This window comes from Cryptotermes secundus, unplaced genomic scaffold (assembly GCF_002891405.2).
Source record: "Cryptotermes secundus unplaced genomic scaffold, Csec_1.0 scaffold605, whole genome shotgun sequence".
Classification (NCBI taxonomy): Eukaryota; Metazoa; Arthropoda; class Insecta; order Blattodea; family Kalotermitidae; genus Cryptotermes; species Cryptotermes secundus.
Genome location: NW_019722432.1, coordinates 19,753 through 39,082, shown reverse-complemented (window position 1 = coordinate 39,082; position 19,330 = coordinate 19,753). Strand labels below are relative to the sequence as shown.

The window sequence follows — 19,330 nt, the reverse complement described above, 5'->3', positions numbered from 1 at the left end:
AGGAGAAGTAACTAAAATGAAACAAGAGCTTCCAGTTCTTAAGTTTGAATCTTAGAAGTTCCCTGGGTATATTTTGCTTAGTTCTTTGTAGTAAGAAGGGGGTGGTAAGTCCTGTTTGAAATACTACGTTCTTGGAACTTTGACGAGGACTTAGAAGTAATGAAGACGTGAAACTGGACGTCCTATTTTAATCCTTCAAAGAGAATTTAGTAACCGCAGTCTCAAAGGAAGCCCCACAGAGCCTGAGGAGACTACTGACGGAAACAAGTAAATTTCTTATTGTCCATGAACAATAAATTAGGTCTCGGTATAGTGTGTTATGCCGGTCACGGTAGCCGAGCGGTCTAAGGCATGTACTGTCTTCGCTCGCTTCGAAACCGGGATCGTGGGTTCGAATCCCACTCAGGGCATGGATGTTTGTGTGCGTTTTTCTGTGTTTGTCTACAGGTAGAGGCCTTGCGACGAGCTGATCACTCGCCCAAGGAGTCTTACCGAATGTTTAAGATCTAGTAAACCGAAGTGAAATGGAGAGTTTCATGGAGGTGGGCCTAGGCCCAAATTGAGGCTGTATCGACACAGAAAAAAATTAGTGTGTTATATTTACTTAATGGCAGTACTAAAGAAATAATGAAACTGGCAAACAAACAAAAAATTCAAATTTGTTTGAAGATAACATGTACATCCACTATGAAGGGCAGGATACCTCCTTTTACGTTCCTGTTATAGTGTAGATTGTTGAGAGTTCATATAAAGGGACCGAGAGATCACAAACTAGGCTTTAATGTTCCTTATAAGTTGATTAATATTAGTGGTATTAGAATTTTTAATGAATTTATTACAATTCAAATAACCTTATATAGGTTCACTCACTCACTCACTCATGGAGCTGAGTCCTTCTTGAGAAGCCGCTACTCAAGAATTTCCCCTCATTTTATGGAACCCGAAGGTTCACAAGAGCCCTCTACTGGTTCCTATCCTGAGTCAGATCAATCCAATCCGTACCATCCCATCCTATCTCCCAAAGATCTATTTCAATATAGTCCACCCACCTACGCCTTCGTCGTCCCAGTGGTCTCTTTCCTTCTGATTTTCACACCAATATCTTATATGCATTCCTCTTCTCCCCATTCGTGCTATGTGCTCTGCCCACCTCATCCCCCTTGACTTGATCATTCTAATTATACTTGGAGAAAAATACAAGTTATGAAGCTCCTCATTATGCAGTTTTCTCCAACCTCCTGTCACTTCATCTCTCTTTGGTCCAAATATTCTCCTCAACACCATATTCTCAATTATCCTCATTCTATGTAATGTCTGAGACCAATTTTCACACCAATATAGAACCACAGGCAAAATTGCAATTTTTATATTCTAATTTTTACGTTTTTAGGCAGCAGACGAGAAGACAGAGGTTCTGGACTGAATGGTAGCAAGCAATACCCGAGTTCAGTCTCCTCTTACTTTCCCCCTGAATCAGGTTTTGATTTGTTGTCGTCGTTCCCGCATATCTGAACTGCTCCACTTTTTACTATTTTCATATTTATTTAAATATACATGAAATGTAAGACGTGCGTTTTCCACTGCAATGGAGACCCCTAAGGCGATTCTCTGCATCATTGTCTTTCGCGTTTCTGCATGACTGTACACCGACCTGTCTGCGTGTGTGAATGTATGGATGTTACGTGGGATGTGACAGAGAATTCCGCCTATTCGGAACTTTTAATTTGACGTGGAACTCTATTGGAATTATATACTCGTTAATTTGCATCAAAATCTAAATTGGATTTGTGTTGTAACAAAAATTGTAGCTCCCCACAATAATTTTACGCTGTTGTCATTTATAATTGGAAAATTGCGGCCAGAGGCTAATAACAACTCTCCAGGTGACCCAAGTACAGAGAGGAATGTGTGAAGCATAACTGCCAGGCATACCGGTGCGTGGTGGAACAGGAAAAATTGTGAGCTCTCTTTTATTTTTCCTTGCTACTCTCCCCTTTTTATCCATTTACTCATTTCATTCTTTCACGCCTTCCTCCTTTGCATCTTTCTGTCATTCTATATTGCTCTATTTCTGTCTCTCTTCATTTCCCCCTTTTCCTTTCCTTTCTCTTCTTTTCGTCTTCGTTTGTGTTTCTTTGCATCTTACCTCTTTTACTAGATTTCCTCTGTCATTGTTTTCTTTCCTCCATCTCTTTCTTTTGGTGCCTTTGTATCTTTATTTCTCCCTTTATTTCTATGCTTTTCCCTCTCTTATACCCTCTATTTTTGTTTTATCTCCTTTTTCACCTCTTCTCTTTTCTCTTTATTTCTCCTTCCATTCAATTATTAATTTCTTTCTGCCTTTCCGGTATTTATTCCTCTCTCATTTTCTTTCCCACTTCCTCTCTGTGTTCATCCATCCTTTCATTCACTGCTTTCTTTCTTTTTGTGTCGGGTTCTCATTTCTCCTTTCTCACGTCCATACTTATTTTCCTTCCTTCTACTAGTTTCCTGCGGCAGGCCTTCGGTCATTCCAACTAGGAGCAGTATTTTTCTCCAACCGTTATGAAGCATAGCGTGACCTGCGTGAAAGGGCAGTAGTTGCAACGAACCAATAGTCCGAAGTTTCCAGTTTTTATACTCTGGTTGCCTTTCTTCAACATGTTGATGAAAAAATGAAGGCAAAGCGTATGATTAACAAATTGTTTGTGCCATGTTTCCTTCCTCCTCCTCCGCCTCCTTGTTGTTGTTGTTGTTGTTGTTGTTGTTGTTGTTGTTGTTGTTGTTGTGACATAACGCCTGAAAATCCGGAATGGTGGAGCCGGAGGAGACGTTCATTGTTAGACGACGACTTGATATCAAGATTCCTGAGGAAAAGGAAACGTAAGCAACAATCGAAGTATTGTTGGGCCATAACAATGGAAGCGGTGTTTTCTGCTGGATCCGACCTGAGGTAGCATAACGAGTATCCAAGGCCAGCAGAATTAGAATTGAGAGAGCCTTTTGATAAGGCGCTCGAAGATGGTTGAGACTGAATGACAAGTTCAGTTGAGAGGTGAATTCCCGGCTGTGAAGAGATTTCATATAAGCTGTAGTACAGTGATATTTGGACTGCGTGATTTAGTGATACTGTTATAGTTCCTGTGTTAAAATCTGTTGCCAGGAAACGGCTAGTGGAGACTGTAATATACTGAGGACACTAGTTTGTGTAGCAGTGAATTGTAAAGCGTGGAGATTAGACGTATTGCCGTAATTACCTGTAGTTACGAAGTTATGAATTGAGGTTATAATTGCAATAAATCCAATAATTCAATCTAAATCCCTTAAGTAGTCATCCCTGCACGTGACATTATTAAAAATTCCCCAGAATTTTTATTTCTCGATAGGCTTTCACTTTCTCCAAACTTAATTACAGACTGATTAGGTTTACCACGGGAGTCTCGCCACTATTATGCGTATAATAATCCATTTGCCTAAATGTATCCCTTCTTTCCGTCGCGTTTGCAGCAAAGAATGCTTCAGCTCTTTCATACGAGAAGAATATAAATTGTTTGTCATGAAATCCGTTTAATAGAAGCTTCAGTACAAAATTACTTAAGTGAAATATATTTCACAGTTCCTACCTTACTTACTTGCGTATTTATAATCCAAAACATAAGTCAGAAATGCGGAATTACACTAAACTGCTACTAAGGAGTACAAATTTTCAGTCTTCCTTTATTTTTTCGCCGCTTTCGACCTTGTTATTGTTTTTATGGCTTATTGTTATTTGCCTTGTGGTTATGATACCATCTCAGTCGACGTTGCTGTCGCCATCCTTAATGCTCTTAGTCAGGATACCAAGGAACAGGCAATTCCCTGTGACATCATTGACTTAAAGACAAAATTCCCACATTGGCGTTCTGTTTCCTTAAGGTTTTACATTAGGAAATAGAATTACTTTCTAGACTTTTTGAAAAGAAGAAATACGACTGCCTTTACCGATAACACTTCCTTTTATCTTAAGATAGTTAAAGCTGCTGACAGATATATATGGATGAAGTCTATTGACAAAAATTTGAAGTCGCAACTCAAGCAATTCTGGAAATGTATGGCCTCTTTTAGGATAATAAATTCTGCTTCTATTCAGCTTGAAAATAATGGTAAGCATTTAGTCAAATTCTGTGGAGTTGCTGATGGACTAGCTCAATATTTTAGGCAGTGTATTACAATCTGTGTCTTGATGTCTTCCCCTTCCCTTTCCTCTTCTTCCGAATTTTTACCTTTGACTCCCATTTCTAGTTCGAATACCTTTAAAGCTGTTAAGTACCTCAGACCACAAAAGTCTATTATTGAGATGATGACAACCCTATCTTTGTAATCAAGGATTGTACTGTTGTACCTGTTCTCAAACATATATTTAATCTAAGCTTAGCTCAGCAGTACTATCCTCTCTTATGGAAGCAAAGGACAATTCCTCCTGCTTTCACAAACAGACAGCAGTGCTTCTCTTAGCAATTACAGACCCATATTCATTCTTAATAATGTTTCCAGTTTGTTTGAATTTGCTATTCATGATCATGTTACGCATTACCTAGAGTTTAAAACAAATTCTTATCATTATGGTTTCATTAAATCTAAATGGACCATCATCAATTTGGTAACTAATCTTGGTTTTATTACCTCATTATTCGACTCTCAGCCTCATGCTGATGCCGTTTATTTCGAACGTGGCAATGCATTCGAACTTATACGCCATACTCTGCAGCGTCTTAACTTGGTGCCTTTGGACTTGCTACACGTTCCGTAAACTGGTTTATCAGTTAACCATCCAACTGACAATCTCAATTCCGTGTTTTGGTAATCCTTTTTTCGCCTTTTGATGTACACTCTGATGTTCCTAAAGGATATGATCTGGGACCTATGCCGTTCGCTGAGTATATTAATGACTTATGTGATATAATTACCTACATTATTTACATACATTTTGCTGAAAATGTCGAAACCAACGTACCATTAAACTTCCTGAAGACTGAAATCTTCTAATAAAGGTAAAAGTAAGGCTATCCCTGCAACAGGCTGTGAAGAATTACAGGGTTGTAAGACGTCGAGGCTCCCACATTTGCTAGACAATCGACTTACAAATGGCGGTGAGGTTGTCAGTCTTACACGCCGACCGCTCTTTACCCCAGGAAGATTCCTGGTACTCATTTCTGTTAGAGACCGAGTCGACCCCAGGGCAGCTGGAAGTATTAGGTCAACTGAAAATTTCATTGACCTAATCGGGAATGGAAACCGCGACTTTCCGGCTTGTAGCGTAGTGTCTCAACCAACTACGCTACTGAATGCCCCCGTAGTCTTCTACACCCTGTTGAACTGTTAACTATATGAAACCCAGAATCCTTCAAGCTAAAGTTATGTCCCCCTCAAAGAAAACCACCTCCGACTACAAACATATCGTATCCGCTATAACCCGGACCGACTCTATTAAAAGGTGATGTATTAATAAGTGTTTTGTTCTTCACGAGAATCCCAATAACGACCTATAAATAAGCATAGGAATTACGTCTGGGACAGTTATGATGATGATAATGATATTAATAATGATGAAGCAGACAGAAATAAAACTTAAAATGCTGTGCTTTCCTTCAACAGTGCAGAGTACATGTGGGGCATGACTTTGCTATATGTGCAGTCACATCTGAGACAGTTATAATAATTCAGTGAAATTCTTATTTATTTATGTGCTAATTTAACATCCTGCATGACTTGGTTATAGAAATTAAGTTTAGAATCAATAAATATTTCCAGGTCTTTAACTATAAACCGTGTAAAGTCGTGGAGAACAGCTTATCTGGGATTTAATTGTGAGAAGGGTTTAAAGTTATAAATAAACAATCATATTGCGTTACATAAATTAATGCATCAACTGTACGTATGATGTCCAGGTCCTTTATCATGAAATTATTACTTATTTTTGTTCTTCTTGCTACTGTTTTTGTACTCAAATATTATGAAACTGAATATATCAACGGGTTATAAAATTCTTTTTCCAGTATCTCCTTTATCTCTCATTTACTCTTCGTCCTGTATGTTTATAATTTCCTGCTCCTTCGGTCACCCATTTTCACTTATTCTCATCCATGATATGTATACAGTGGCCGTCTTGTAGTGCACTCAATTTCACTTTTTACTTCACGACATGTTTCGGCAACATAGTGCCATCATCAGGTGCCCTAATTACGTTAACATATTGCATTGCTTTCCCTCATGTCTTCACAACACCATTTAAAAAGTATTTAAAAAGTGCGTATTTGTCAACTATAATAAATTTACACTCACTAAAACTTGTTAAGATTATTTATCTTATGTGTCTTAATTAAAACTTGCTTGTGGTTCATTCAATATGGGGTCGTTTTTCTTATTTTCTGTGTAAACCGTGTCTTGTGATGTGTGTTCCCTTCTTAGCTGCGAGTGTTGTAATATTATTATTCTGTTCGCACTGCCTTTTCATTTCCAAAGACAGTAATTACTTCAAGTGTATTACTAAAACCAACAAGAAACAAACTCGGTGGTTTTAGTCCGCAAGTGAACTATACCGACCGAACGACCGTCGCTTGTCGGCGAAGTTAGTGCCAACTTTAACCGATAGATAGTGTTGCGTGGTCAGCGCAACGAATCCCCAAGGCCGTTAATTTCGATTTTCTAGACCGGAGCCGCTATTTCCTTGAAATAGCTCCTCAAATATCATCAAGAGGGTGAATAGACCCCGTTCCAGACCAACTATTTCTCAGAAGAAATCTGGTAGCCCTGGGAATCGAATCCGGACCTGTTGATCTGTAGGCAGGAACTCTAACCACTAGACCAGTGAAATCACAATTCTCATTTTATCAATGTATGTTCAGCTAAGAATCTTAAAAGTCTCATTCTGTCTCTTCCATTTTGTTTTTCCTTCATCAGCTCATGCTATCCCATCACATCACGGCCACCTTTACTACTACTTTAATAAGTACGTGCATCTGTTTTTACAATTTATAGCATCATGTCCTCGATATTATTGTATCACAGTAAGTACACAGCATTGTAGCATTCCTTATGTCCATTATTGTCTCGTTTTGCGAATTTTCTTCGCGTTTCTTGCGTTGTCTAACACAGACTTGCAGCAGAACAATTATTTTCAATATTTCGTTTCCTTGTCCAAATTAATGTTCTCAGAAACGCGTTGTTTCTCATGTCAGGTTAGCAGCAAATGGACGTATAAGCCCCATCTGACCGGTACAATTCTAATACTTATAGTGAGAGTTAGATAAGTCATCCAAGGCAATAGTGGATTTCGAATAAGTTATTCCAGAATTTACAACTGAAGTCTGCAAAGTTCTTGGCTGCATGTGTTAGTAGAACAGTACAAATTACTGAAACATTATCCTTAGGCTTAATCTAAAGAGAAACCTCCCGTGTCTACAACCTAGCCTTGGCGTTGCAATTAATTCAAGTGGTTTTTCATACAGACTTAGAGACATTCCGCAGCCCTCTCCACACGTGTGACGAGGCGATGTTCTTGCTTTCTAATGGCGTAACTTAACATAGCATTTCTATCCTAGCGCGTAGTTGCAACGTTTCTTTAATATTCTTTTAAGTTTATCTTCCCCTCTAACTTCCTCTTTCTTATAATCATTCACTTCTTTCCTTCCACCTTCTGTCGTTTATTTTTTCCACTCAGTTTCATGTACTTTGATCTAAGTGCTTTCCTCTCCTTCTGATCGCAAATTTCATTCACTTCTCTTCTACATTTTTTCTCCCTCCTTATTTCCAGTTTCGTAAAATTATCTTTTTTCTCCCCAGATTTTCGTGGTTTCCAACTTTACTTCAGTTCTCTCTCAATCTCTTCTCTATAATTTGTCTTTCTCTGTTATCTTTTCTGTTTCTCCCATCTGCTATTCCATTATGATCCATGTCTTCTTTGTGTTTTTCTTTATCACATTTTTCCCGTTGGCAATTCACGTCTTCTCTCCTTTCTTATTAATATTTTTATCGTTTTCATTTCCTTCCTTTTCTCACTTTCTATCCCCCTTCACGTCATTATCATTGTATCAATCTTTTTCATATATTTCCTCTCATTTATCTATAATATAATTTGGCAATATGTATAAATGGCTGCTTCTGATAACAGTTATTCAAAGATACTGAACCAACTGCAGAGGTTATGTAGATTCGAATTGAATTAGAGGATTAATATGTAAAGTGATCTTGAAAGTACATGAGAAGAGGTGGTTGTCGCCTATCTGTAGTTTTCCTCGAAAATTCGTTTGGGGGAACTAAAGTGTGCTTACAAAATTGACAGGATTTATGTGGCTCGGCAAAGATATGAATCCCACGCACCACGAAAACAATTAAGACGTTTTCCGAAACGTCGGTTAACACCACAACTACACGGTGCCACATCCCAGAAGACTGTTTTCTTCTTCCATCTTGTGTAACATCTGTCTTTTCCCTTTCCTTTTCCTTTCTTACAAACTTAATTTAATTTTGTCTACTTTCTCTTCTCACTGCTTCTTTCCTTCTTCTTGTCTTTTACCGAAGTCTGACATTGGATACAGCCCTGAGACTTTTCCATCTGTCTCTCACTCTCATACTCTCCCTAAAATCTCCCCATTTCCTCGACCTTCGGAATGGCCGTTTTCCAAGAGGATTCTTCATCGAAATTCTGCAAGATTTCCTATCCGGCAATCAGAGCCTAGCCCATTATAGCCTTCTTGATTTAAAAAAAAAACTATCAGTACTAGGAGAGCTGGGTTTCATCTTCATAACCAATTTGTTTATTTTCTGTCACATTTCCCTCTCATTTTCATCAAACTGTATCATTGTTTTTCCAATTCCATTTCCACAATATTTTTATCCTCTTTCCTCTCTTAAACATTTAAATTATTATTGTCTACTTCAGGAGCCGAAATAGTTCAACACCGTTACTGTGTGCGAGCAGAACAGCTGCGATTCGAATCCTGTCAAGGGCAGAACACATTCCTGTCACCCTGGTGTCCATTCCGGATTGGTCGCCCAGCTCTTCCCGTCCATTGGGCATCTGGGGCTGTTCAGTTTCTGTTAAAGTAACCGGAGCATGAAGCTAAATACCAGCATCCACCTAGTTCCAAGGTCTAGTTTATGCAGAGCTTTACCTCCATGTTGCTATAAGCATTCATGGCACTGTTCTTAGAAAAAGAATAATTTTACTTTATTCTATGAAATGTTCACATAATTAACTCATAACGGGAAAGTTATCTTTCCATCTGTGGCTTCAAAAAAACATTCCTGATACCGTGGCTAATTTATGTCATATCACGAAATAATTGAGTCATCAAATTTGGTAATTTACGTTATCAAATTTTTAAACAAATTTATTATGGCTCCAATCAATTCTTTATTCCTTCCAACCCCTACTTAACATGAGTCTCAAATCGAACTTTAACAGGTTTGTTAAGAAAGATCAGTAGCGAAATAAACTTTTCTTGGTATAAAATATAGACATCTTCATTTTGAAACATTTTTGTACGGTAAATGTTTGACGACATAGAAGGAAAAATATTTTCACAACTCCTGCAATATGATATCTTATGTGATGGCTTTACGACAGTGGGATTCTTTCTTAAACACTTTAATATAAAAGTCAATGACTTTATCTATGAGGCAAAAAATCTCAAGAAACACATCTGAAAATACTGGAGTAGGTTACTTTTGGCATGTTTCCTCCCTAATTCCTCTTTCCATTCTAATCTCTTATCACAGTAAAATTCTCTCTTTCTCTATAACTCTCGGTTTCGCAGCATATCCTCTTCTACCCACACTTTCTCCCTTTATTTCCTCTTGCTGCCTATCTCTCTCTCTCCTTTCCGGCCACATCCGGCTACCAGAAACTGCAGTTAAAATTTACCGCCCATAAATAAACCGGCTTCTCCGAGCAACAGGAAGAATTAGCCCTGTATGGATTAAAACTACAGGCCCTCAGGACGCTGTGCCCCGTTGAACAAGATAGATTTGTAAGTGGGAGGCATTTCCCTGAGTGTTCTTGTGAAACAGGGCGTTAGGGAGATTATTTAGATCTGAGAGGGAGGAATTAAGAGGATGGAGAAGGGAACTCAGTCACAATGAGCTTAATAAATTGTACTCCTTACCAAACATTATGACGGTCCAGTCAAAGATCTAATGGGTGGGACAAGTAGCACGCAAGAGAGAGAAAAAAATACATACAAAATTTTGGGATGAAAACTGAAGGAAATAGATAATTTAGAAAGTCTAGGTTTAAATAATAATACGCGTCTTAAATAACCAGTTTGGGGGTGCATTAACTGGATTCATATAGGTCAGGTTAGGAACCCTTGCATACCGGTTTCTCGCATAGAGTTGCATAGTATGCCTCTTTCTTCCCGGTGCTCTGCAGCTCACGCGTCTTGATGTGAAGCTACTGTTAAATGGACAAAACCGTTAGGATCTCACTAAAGCTGACGTTATCTGTATATATACTTTGTAAAATTTATGAGTCGTTTGGGTAAGGGGGAGGATCTTAATGCCTTTAGAGCGATGAAATTTATCTCTCTCCTCCCGCCAACTACACTTTGCGATATGATATCGATAATTTGCCGGAATTGTGTATCCGCTTTGTACTCGCAAACTTTGATTCCTACTGATAGCAGAAATTTGTTGGAGAAATAAAGCGACATAAGAGTAAATGGCTGCCGAGTTCCATAAGGAAAGGAAATTCCTTGATTATCTGAATAAAAATTCGAGGGGAAACCTGGGCCATGGAAATAATTAGTTTAGTTGGTTGGTTCGTTGCTTGGTTGGTTTGTTGGTTGGCTGGTTGGCTGGTTGGCTGGCTGGTTGGTTGGCTGGTTGGCAAGTTGACTGGTTGCTTGGTTGGTCGGTTGTTCGGTTGGTCGGTTGTTCGGTTGGTCGGTTGGTCAGTTGGCCTGTTGTTTGGTTGGTCAGCTGGTCGGTTGATTGTAGGTCCTTCGGTCGGTTGGCCGGTTGGTTGTTCGGTCCGTCGTTTGGTTGGACATAATCAATGATATTAGTTGTCTCATCTAGTGATGCCCGACATCAATTCCATCTATACAAGAAGATTTAGTTCCCAATGCACGGATCATACTGTGTCTCATTCAGAAAAACAATTCAGTTAATAGTGTTTAGGGTGAAAAATCGCTGCTTATTTTGACAATCACATAGAACATATAAATACTATGGGTGTTCAGACTACATTGCATTTTAATATTAAAATTGATGGTACATATGAACACTGTGCTCTAAATACTTAACATCAGCAAGTGAGAGGCATGAGACGGTTCATCCCCTTGATCTGCTGACAGTGTCATGGAAATCACTATTCCCCCCTGAAGGCAAAATATATATATATATACAATCTATACACCGTTTTCCATTTCCTCTTTTCCCCATTCTTCCCCTTTACCTCTAACCAATCAATACCCATTTCATAACCCACCCCCGGGCCCGCAGTCAGATGTGTTTGTGCTCTGAGAACGAGCAAGAGAGAAAGAGAGATGGTGTACCATATATAGAGAGAGAATGGAGTGAAATTTTTACCCTCAGCACACTAGTTTATGCTAATCCGTTATTGAACACAACCCCGCCTGTAGCTCTCGCCTCATAAAACCGCCATGCCATCCGTTCAGGGCTTTGGACTTCGTTGTAGTGAAACAGAGCGCTTGTGGGGATGAAAATTAGAACCAATTTTATTCATTGCGTCACCGACAGTGTCCAGTGTACTTCTGTAACAGCAGCGCAACAGAATTGTATGCTGTAGGGTGGAGGAAGCCGAAAGAGCTACCGGACTCAGCGTTGTCTCGGCCATAGCCCGACCACTGCGCCACAGATCCGCCGGCCTTTCGGTATTCAGGCCGCTCATAAATAGAACGTACTTTCTCTGATGCGCGTATCGTATTAGCTAACCAAAATCTGTTATGCAGGAAGCTAGGCTTATACATGCAAAAGATAGCGCTACATAATTCAGAATATCAGTAGAGTTATGCTGAAATTCTAAGCGGTATTTGCTTTTATGGAAAAGGAAGTACACGCAAATCAAAAGCCTTATCTTTATACACGCTTAATATTAGAAATTGAAGTTTGTTCTTGAGCGGGTTTTTCACCAGAATATTTGATGACTGAGGCCTCTCGTTTTATAAGATTTGATGTTTCTTGTTTGTTGCATTTCGATTTATTTCTCAGGTTTCTATATATAGGGATGTATGTGCTGAATTTTAATTGGGACAAAACCGGGACTGTTTCAAACCCCGCAAAGACAACGCCAACAATATAAAGGCAAGCAATACATCAAGCAGTAAGCAATGATCATAATATAATATAAAAACAGAGCTGAGACACCCCTCAACAAAATCCAAAGAATTAGGGAAATCTAATAATAAGATCAATCAAGAAGACAGAATTAATTAACTTACAGAAATATTATTTTTATACAAATAACGGCCATACCATGTTGAAAACACCGGTTCTTGTCCGAACACCGAATTTAAGCAACACTGGGCGTGGGTAGTACTTGGATGAGTGACCGCTTGGGAACACCACGTGCTGTTGACGCTTCATTTTCAGGAGCCGGGTTAGCGTAGTCGATGTAGCGACTGGCTACAGGCTGGACGATCCAAGAGGTCGGAGTTCGAGTCCCGGTCCTTCAGATTTACTTTGAGGTCAACCCAAATTCCTATGCAATAGTTATCGGGGGTTCTTTCCCGGAGGTAAAGCAGCCGGGACGTGAAGTTGACCACTTACCTCCAACTAGTGCCGAGGTCAAGAAAATGTGGATCTATACATCCACTTCCTCATACGCCTTCATGGCTTAATGCTTAATTAGTTAAGCAAAAGGAAAACTTTACCTTTTTACCTTACTTTATGTCATTCGTTAATTTTATTCTAATTAATAAGAATTATGAAATCACGATATATGTTTGATTTGTTTCATTTTGGTCCGTCACACTAACAATATCATGAAAAGTTAAACAGTTCCGTCTAGTGTGACTGATGAAGATTTTTCTTATTTCAGTTACTTATGCCCTTACATGTTTCGGTCTTCAGAGACCATCACCAGAAGGACCCCTTTACATCAATACAGTTTGAAGTTACTATTACAACTTTTGTTCTGAACGTTAAAATATATACATATAATATTAATAATATACATTTGGGTATAAAATCTAAAGTTTTTACAACTACAGCGGCTGTTCCAATACATTACAATATTTGTAATTTGCTTGTTAAGATTTTATTGGAATTTATAAACCAAGTAGGTTCGTGTCGTCTTTCTTATTTCCCTTGACGGGGGCCGAACGTGTGCCACTTTGTCGTTCTCGAGGAGAGGGTTCTTTGATGTTGTCCTGTATATGTTTGTGGCGCGCCACATGGATTTTCTCTCTCCTTTCAGTCACATGCCTAGTCAGTGCCTTAAATGAGGCCACAATCGCTTCCTTTCACATTGTTACCAATTCACTGTTGACTGTCATTCATTCGACCCTATGCAGTCTGATTTATTTTTAACACTGATACACAAGATGCGAATAAATAGCTGCAGAGGGCGTGGACCGGGAAATTCCGTTTATAGCCTGTCCATCATTTAGAAGGTTGCTTTTACGCAACAACGTTACACCATGTAGCGGAGTCACGTGGCTCCCCGGGCAAACTACAGTGCACAGATCTCTCGCACACAGGTTGTGAACCAGACAAGTACATTGCCATCAAAAGGGCGTTATACACTTCCTCTCACAAGAAGAAATTAATATAGAGACCACAACAAACTTGTGCACTTCTCTTCTGCTTCTTTATCCCTCCTACTTCTGCTGTGTCCGTATATCTATAGTAGTGTAATTCACAATCAGACTTATATTGTGCTCTGAATTCTTACTTCTAATATAGTTAAACAAGTTCGAAACCATTATCACAATTTGATTCAAAGCACATCCACAATTGCATGTCTTAGAAAACAAGAATGCATGGAACAACAAAGACTAACACTTCTTTTTCTTCTGTCGTTATGTACAATAACAAGTTCTTACAAATATGAGAAAGTGTAACAGAATTAAACGGCAATGTTGTGTTTCAATTGCAGCGTCCATCTTTGCTGCAAAAACTTCTTAGCATGCCACTACTTAGCAACAGCCCTACCGACTGTGTATAAGGTAAAGGAACTGAAAAGCGGCCGAGGCCCAACAAAGGGCTGTAGAACCATANCCATAGTAGTAGTAGTAGTAGTAGTAGTAGTAGTAGTAGTGGTAGTGGTAGTGGCAGTAGTAGTGGTAGTGGTGGTAGTAGTAGTAGTACTGGTGGTAGTAGTAGTGGTGGTGGTGGCGGCGGCGGCGGTGGCGGTGGCGGTGGTAATCTTTGTGGCAGCAATAATCTCTAAGATATATAACGTAGAGCAGCATAGAAGGATACGATCGAAGAAGTTAATTAAAAACAAAGGAATGCAATATGTTTCCCGATGGTTCGTCACATATGCACAATGTTCACGAACATTTCAAAGGACGATTTTGTACCTTAATGAGTTTGTGTTTATTATATCCTAATTATTTTGTATGGAGAGCCGATTTTGAGAAAACAAATTATTTCCAATTAATTTTCGTGTTAAGTAGAGGTCTACATCAAGGGGCTATGAACTACAATTATATTAGATTACAGTTCTTTGCCTTCAAAATGGGAGGAAATGTGCTTCTCCGAAAGATTGGTAACCATCTATCGGCATATACAACGTTATTACCGAGATCACAATCAAAATCTTCACTAGACTCATACACGCAAAATATTACATGCCCATTTTGTTCACTTTGTATAAGATTTTTTTTCCCCCTTTTGGCTCTACAGCCCCAAACTGGGCCTTGGCCTACCTCCAGGAAACTCTCCGTTTCACTTTGGTTCAATAGATCTTACACATTCTGTAGGACTCTTTTGCCGGGTGATCAGCTCTTCGCACAAACACAGAAAAAAACACATGAATGTATAAGACATGGGCCTTCTCGGTCCTTGCACCGCGACCTACAGTGATCTATTGTGCTTAAACATCCATGCCCTGAGTGGGATTCGAATCCACAATCCTGGCTTCCAAGCGAGCGAAGACAGTACATGCCTTAGACCGCTCGGCTACCGTGACCGGCTTGTGTACGAAATACACTCAAAATAATCTCTGTGACTTATGCCACTCTTTTTCCAAGTCGTTCAGTTCAACACCCATACCCTAGACACGCGTAATGAAAAACGGCGGTACTAAATCAAACAATTATTTATTAATTCGGGAGCGCATACCGCGGAGTAACTAGATCGAGTGCATATACCAATAACTGCATCGCAATATTAGGGACGTTTTGTGGGTGCCCTGATATCATGTTCGCCCAGAAAGCAACACCACGCAGTATTTTGAAATTACCTCCACTCTACGCTTTTGATCATCCGAACACCCATAACGTATTATATAAAACTCAACTGTAATAATTTTAATTTACAAGAGGACTCTATATATTTATATTTTTATGTATTTCCAAATAACCAATAAAGTTACTGGGTTTACAGATGACATTATCCCTTGGTGCTATTTAGTGCGTTTCTTTTTACGTATTCATTTCAAGAAATAAAATAAACGCCTGTTTTTCACATATGATTACTGGGTTTCTGGACTTCCTCCAGATTCTAACATTCCAAAGAGAACATAGATTTTTCGAAACACTCGACACGATGCTAACAGGGCTTTCAATATCACAGCAGTAGTATTAACAAAACTGTTTTGCTGGATGCGAATTCCATCAAGTTTCCTGTGGAAGTGTCCTTCGGGCTTGTTTCTCATCTCTAAATGCTACGTTTTAAGGAGCCGCTTCAGTTTTACTTTATACAGTTGATCCCGGGTCTGGTCAAGTGGAATTTGTGGTGGACAAAGTGGCGCTGGGGCAGGTTTTCTCCGAGTACTTCGCTTTCCCCCGCCAATCTTCATTCCACCAATTGCTCCACAATCACCCTCACCTATCATCTGGGGCTGGTACAATAGGCTGGAAGTGGCCGCAGTATAAGGGACTTAGTCCCACCCCACTTACTTACTTACTTACTTACTCATGGAGCTGAGGATTTCTGGAGGAGCCGCCAAGAACTGCAGCTACTCAAGAATTTCCCAGCATTTTATGGAACCCGAAGGTTCATTACCGTGTTCACAAGAGCCTTCCACTGGTCCCTATCCTGAGCCAGATAAATCTAATCAATTCCATCCCATCATATTTCTCTAAGATCCATTTTAATATTGTCCACCCACCTACGCCTTGGTCTTCCCAGTGGTCTCTTTTCTTCTGGCTCTCCCACCAATGTCCCACCCCACTAGCAATAAAAAAAATAAAAAAGTCATTTTTCGTTGTTAATTATAAAACACGTGATGCCGAAATACAAATAAGCTTCATACTATTTACGCGAGTTCTGTATCGATGTACAATTCCGACCACTATTTGCTGTAAGTTTTTCGTCAGTTCAAAATCTGCTCATTACTCTATGGTTCAGAAAATATCGCTTATTAATATCCGATATTGGACTATAACGGTTACACATGTTAAATATTAAGGGATATATGTTCTACATCTGTACAATATGGAGCTAATATGTTTATATGTTAACACATCATATTCTATCACTGAAGTATTTCTGCGTCGTAACATGTTGAAGCCTATCACTGAAGAATATCTACAATATAAATATATCTAATCACTAACTTACACTAACGTTGAATAACATGGCTTCGCGAAGTTTGTGGCAACACTTGTATTGCTCGAGGCTCAGATTTCCTGCCCTAAAGACTGCAGAAATTTAGGGGTGGAAATCGCCAACTTAAGGGATTGAGCAATTTTACCTTGTCCCTTGACAACGGTGGAGTGAGTTGGTTTAACTTAAATTTTCTACAATTCCTCGCAGAGCCACGGAGCTGTGCCCCTGATAGCGGGTAGATTTGTATTGTCGTTTACTTTCTAAAAGCCCCGATTGTCTATGGGCTTGAATTCCGTAGTACTGTATGACAACTCAGCTATTTCAGCTAAGTAAAGGACTTTAAAAACATTTCGCCATATTTCGTTTAAAACAGTTTTTATGCAAACAACGCGCGCCAAACCAGAAAACTACACGCATTCCCACAAGGAGCGCGCCCCACATTTTCGGAACCTCTGGTCTAGCCTGTGAAAGAAGATAGATGATAAATTTCTTATACTTTATTAGAATTATACAACACGAAGGAAAGAAGCATTGGCAGATCAACAAAAGAAAAAATATGCCCTGGTTAAAGGGAAGAGCAGCAGCCGCCTGAATTACATTAGTGTGAAATGGACAGAATATAAAATGAAAATGGTAAGTGATAAAATTCTTTAAATTCGTACATCATGAGGAGAAAGGAACATTTTGAGACCAAAAGAAATGGTTCCGGACAAGTTAAATTCCTGCCTAGTCTGTGAAAGTAGCGTAAGACAAGATAAGGCATTCAGCATTACAAAGGAAATGACAGACAATAGAATACTTACACTTTACTGGGATTGTAAACCATGAAATATATAGGGCATTTGTAGACCAAAGAACAGATGGCTTAGAATTACTGAGTTTTTGGACTTTTTCCATCGTCCGGGATTATAGGAAATAGAAAATACGACGTTTCGGAAACTGGATCTATTTCCGTCACCATGTGTCTTCCTTTCTCACTAGAAGTCGGAAACAGATTATGTTTCCGAAACGTCATGTTTTCTATTTCCTAGAATCCCGGACGATGGAAGAAGTCCCAAAACCCAGTAATTCTCTATGTTATCCACCATCGTCAGGACCCTTTAGAATCTAAGAGATGGGTTGTCCAAATAAATGAGCCGGGACAGTTCGAATTACTACTTAATATACAGAGTGGGCCAGACTCAATTAGGCAGTTTTTGATTAGATGTTATTTTTATTGATAAATGTTAACAATTGCAATGGTCACAAAAATGGAATCGCACACACATAAGTCATCTATTTTCAAGATGCTGGTCAACCTGGCCACCACCTAAGTCAACACAGGCTTGCAGACGCAAAGCAACATTTTCACACGCTTTTCTACACATATTCACCGGAACTTTATTGAACTCCTGAACAATCACCACACGCAGATGTTCCACACTGTCAATGGAATTAGCCTACATCTTGTCTTTAAGGTAACCCCAAAGGAAAAAGTCTGGTGGGGTGACGTCGGGTGATCGGGCCGGCCACTCCACAGGCCCTCCAGCGTTGAGAAAAACTTGATACAAAAACGCCCGAATAATATTGGCGAAGTGTGGTGGGGCCCCATCTTGCTGCCACCACAGTTCATCAAAGTTCTCTCTCCTTTGAAGTTCTTGGATGATATTTTCCCTCAGCAACTTTAGGTAGGTTTCCCCCGTGACGCAACCTTCAAGGAAGAACGGGCCAATCAGTCCTTCGTACGTCACGCAGCCCCACACCATCAATCCCGGCGACTGGAAATCGTATTCAATGGTGGCACTGGGGTTCTCTGGCCGCCAAAACACGCAGTTGTGTCTTTTGACCGATCCTGATGTGTGAAATTTGGCCTCATCAGTCCAGGCAATATTCCGGATAAGGTCAGAGTTCTCCTGAAACTTGGTCAGCATCAACTCGGCGAACTCAAGTCGCCTGTCGAAGTCGTCCTCGTTATTGACCTCGTTCACAGCATACCGTATGATGCTGCCATCTATCGACAACAAAAGGTACTTTCCCATTATCCCGTGTGTTGTTGGATTGGTTAGTTATTAATGATCAAAAACTGCCTAATTGAGTCTGGCCCATCCTGTATATTATATATAGGTAGCCAGTCAAAGATTATACGTTATAAAATCCCTGTGATTGTATGAAACCGTGAACCATGAACGGGAAGAGGCGCTGATGGAACAAAGAATACGAGTAGATTGTCTTGCGAAATAAATGAAACCGGATAAAACTAACTACTGACTCTTCGATAAAGGTAATTGCGTCTGAGTGACGAAATGGATTGGGAATTTGATGATGATAAAGGATAGAATGGCCGGTCACTGTAGCCGAGCGGTCTAAGGCATGTACTGTCTTCGCTCGCTTGGAAACCGGGATCGTGAGTTCGAATCCCACTCAGGGCATGGATGTTTAGTTTGTGTGTGTGTGTACAGGTAGAGGCCTTGCGACGAGCTGATCACCCGCCCAAGGAGTCCTACCGAATGTGTAATATCTAGAAAAACCGAAGTGAACGGAGAAGTTCATGGAGGTAGGCCTAGGCCCACTGGGGCTATAGTTCAAGGAAAAAAAAAAGGATACACTCCCTAAATGTTCCTGCAAGATGCCCCAAAATATGAGCAGCTAC

At 39.7% G+C, this 19,330-nt stretch overlaps 1 pseudogene; it reads left to right on the top strand.

Annotated features, from left to right (window-relative positions):
* The first annotated feature begins 12,442 nt into the window (after positions 1-12,442).
* Positions 12,443-12,561, top strand: LOC111861416 (annotated as a pseudogene).
* The last annotated feature ends 6,769 nt before the right edge of the window (positions 12,562-19,330 follow it).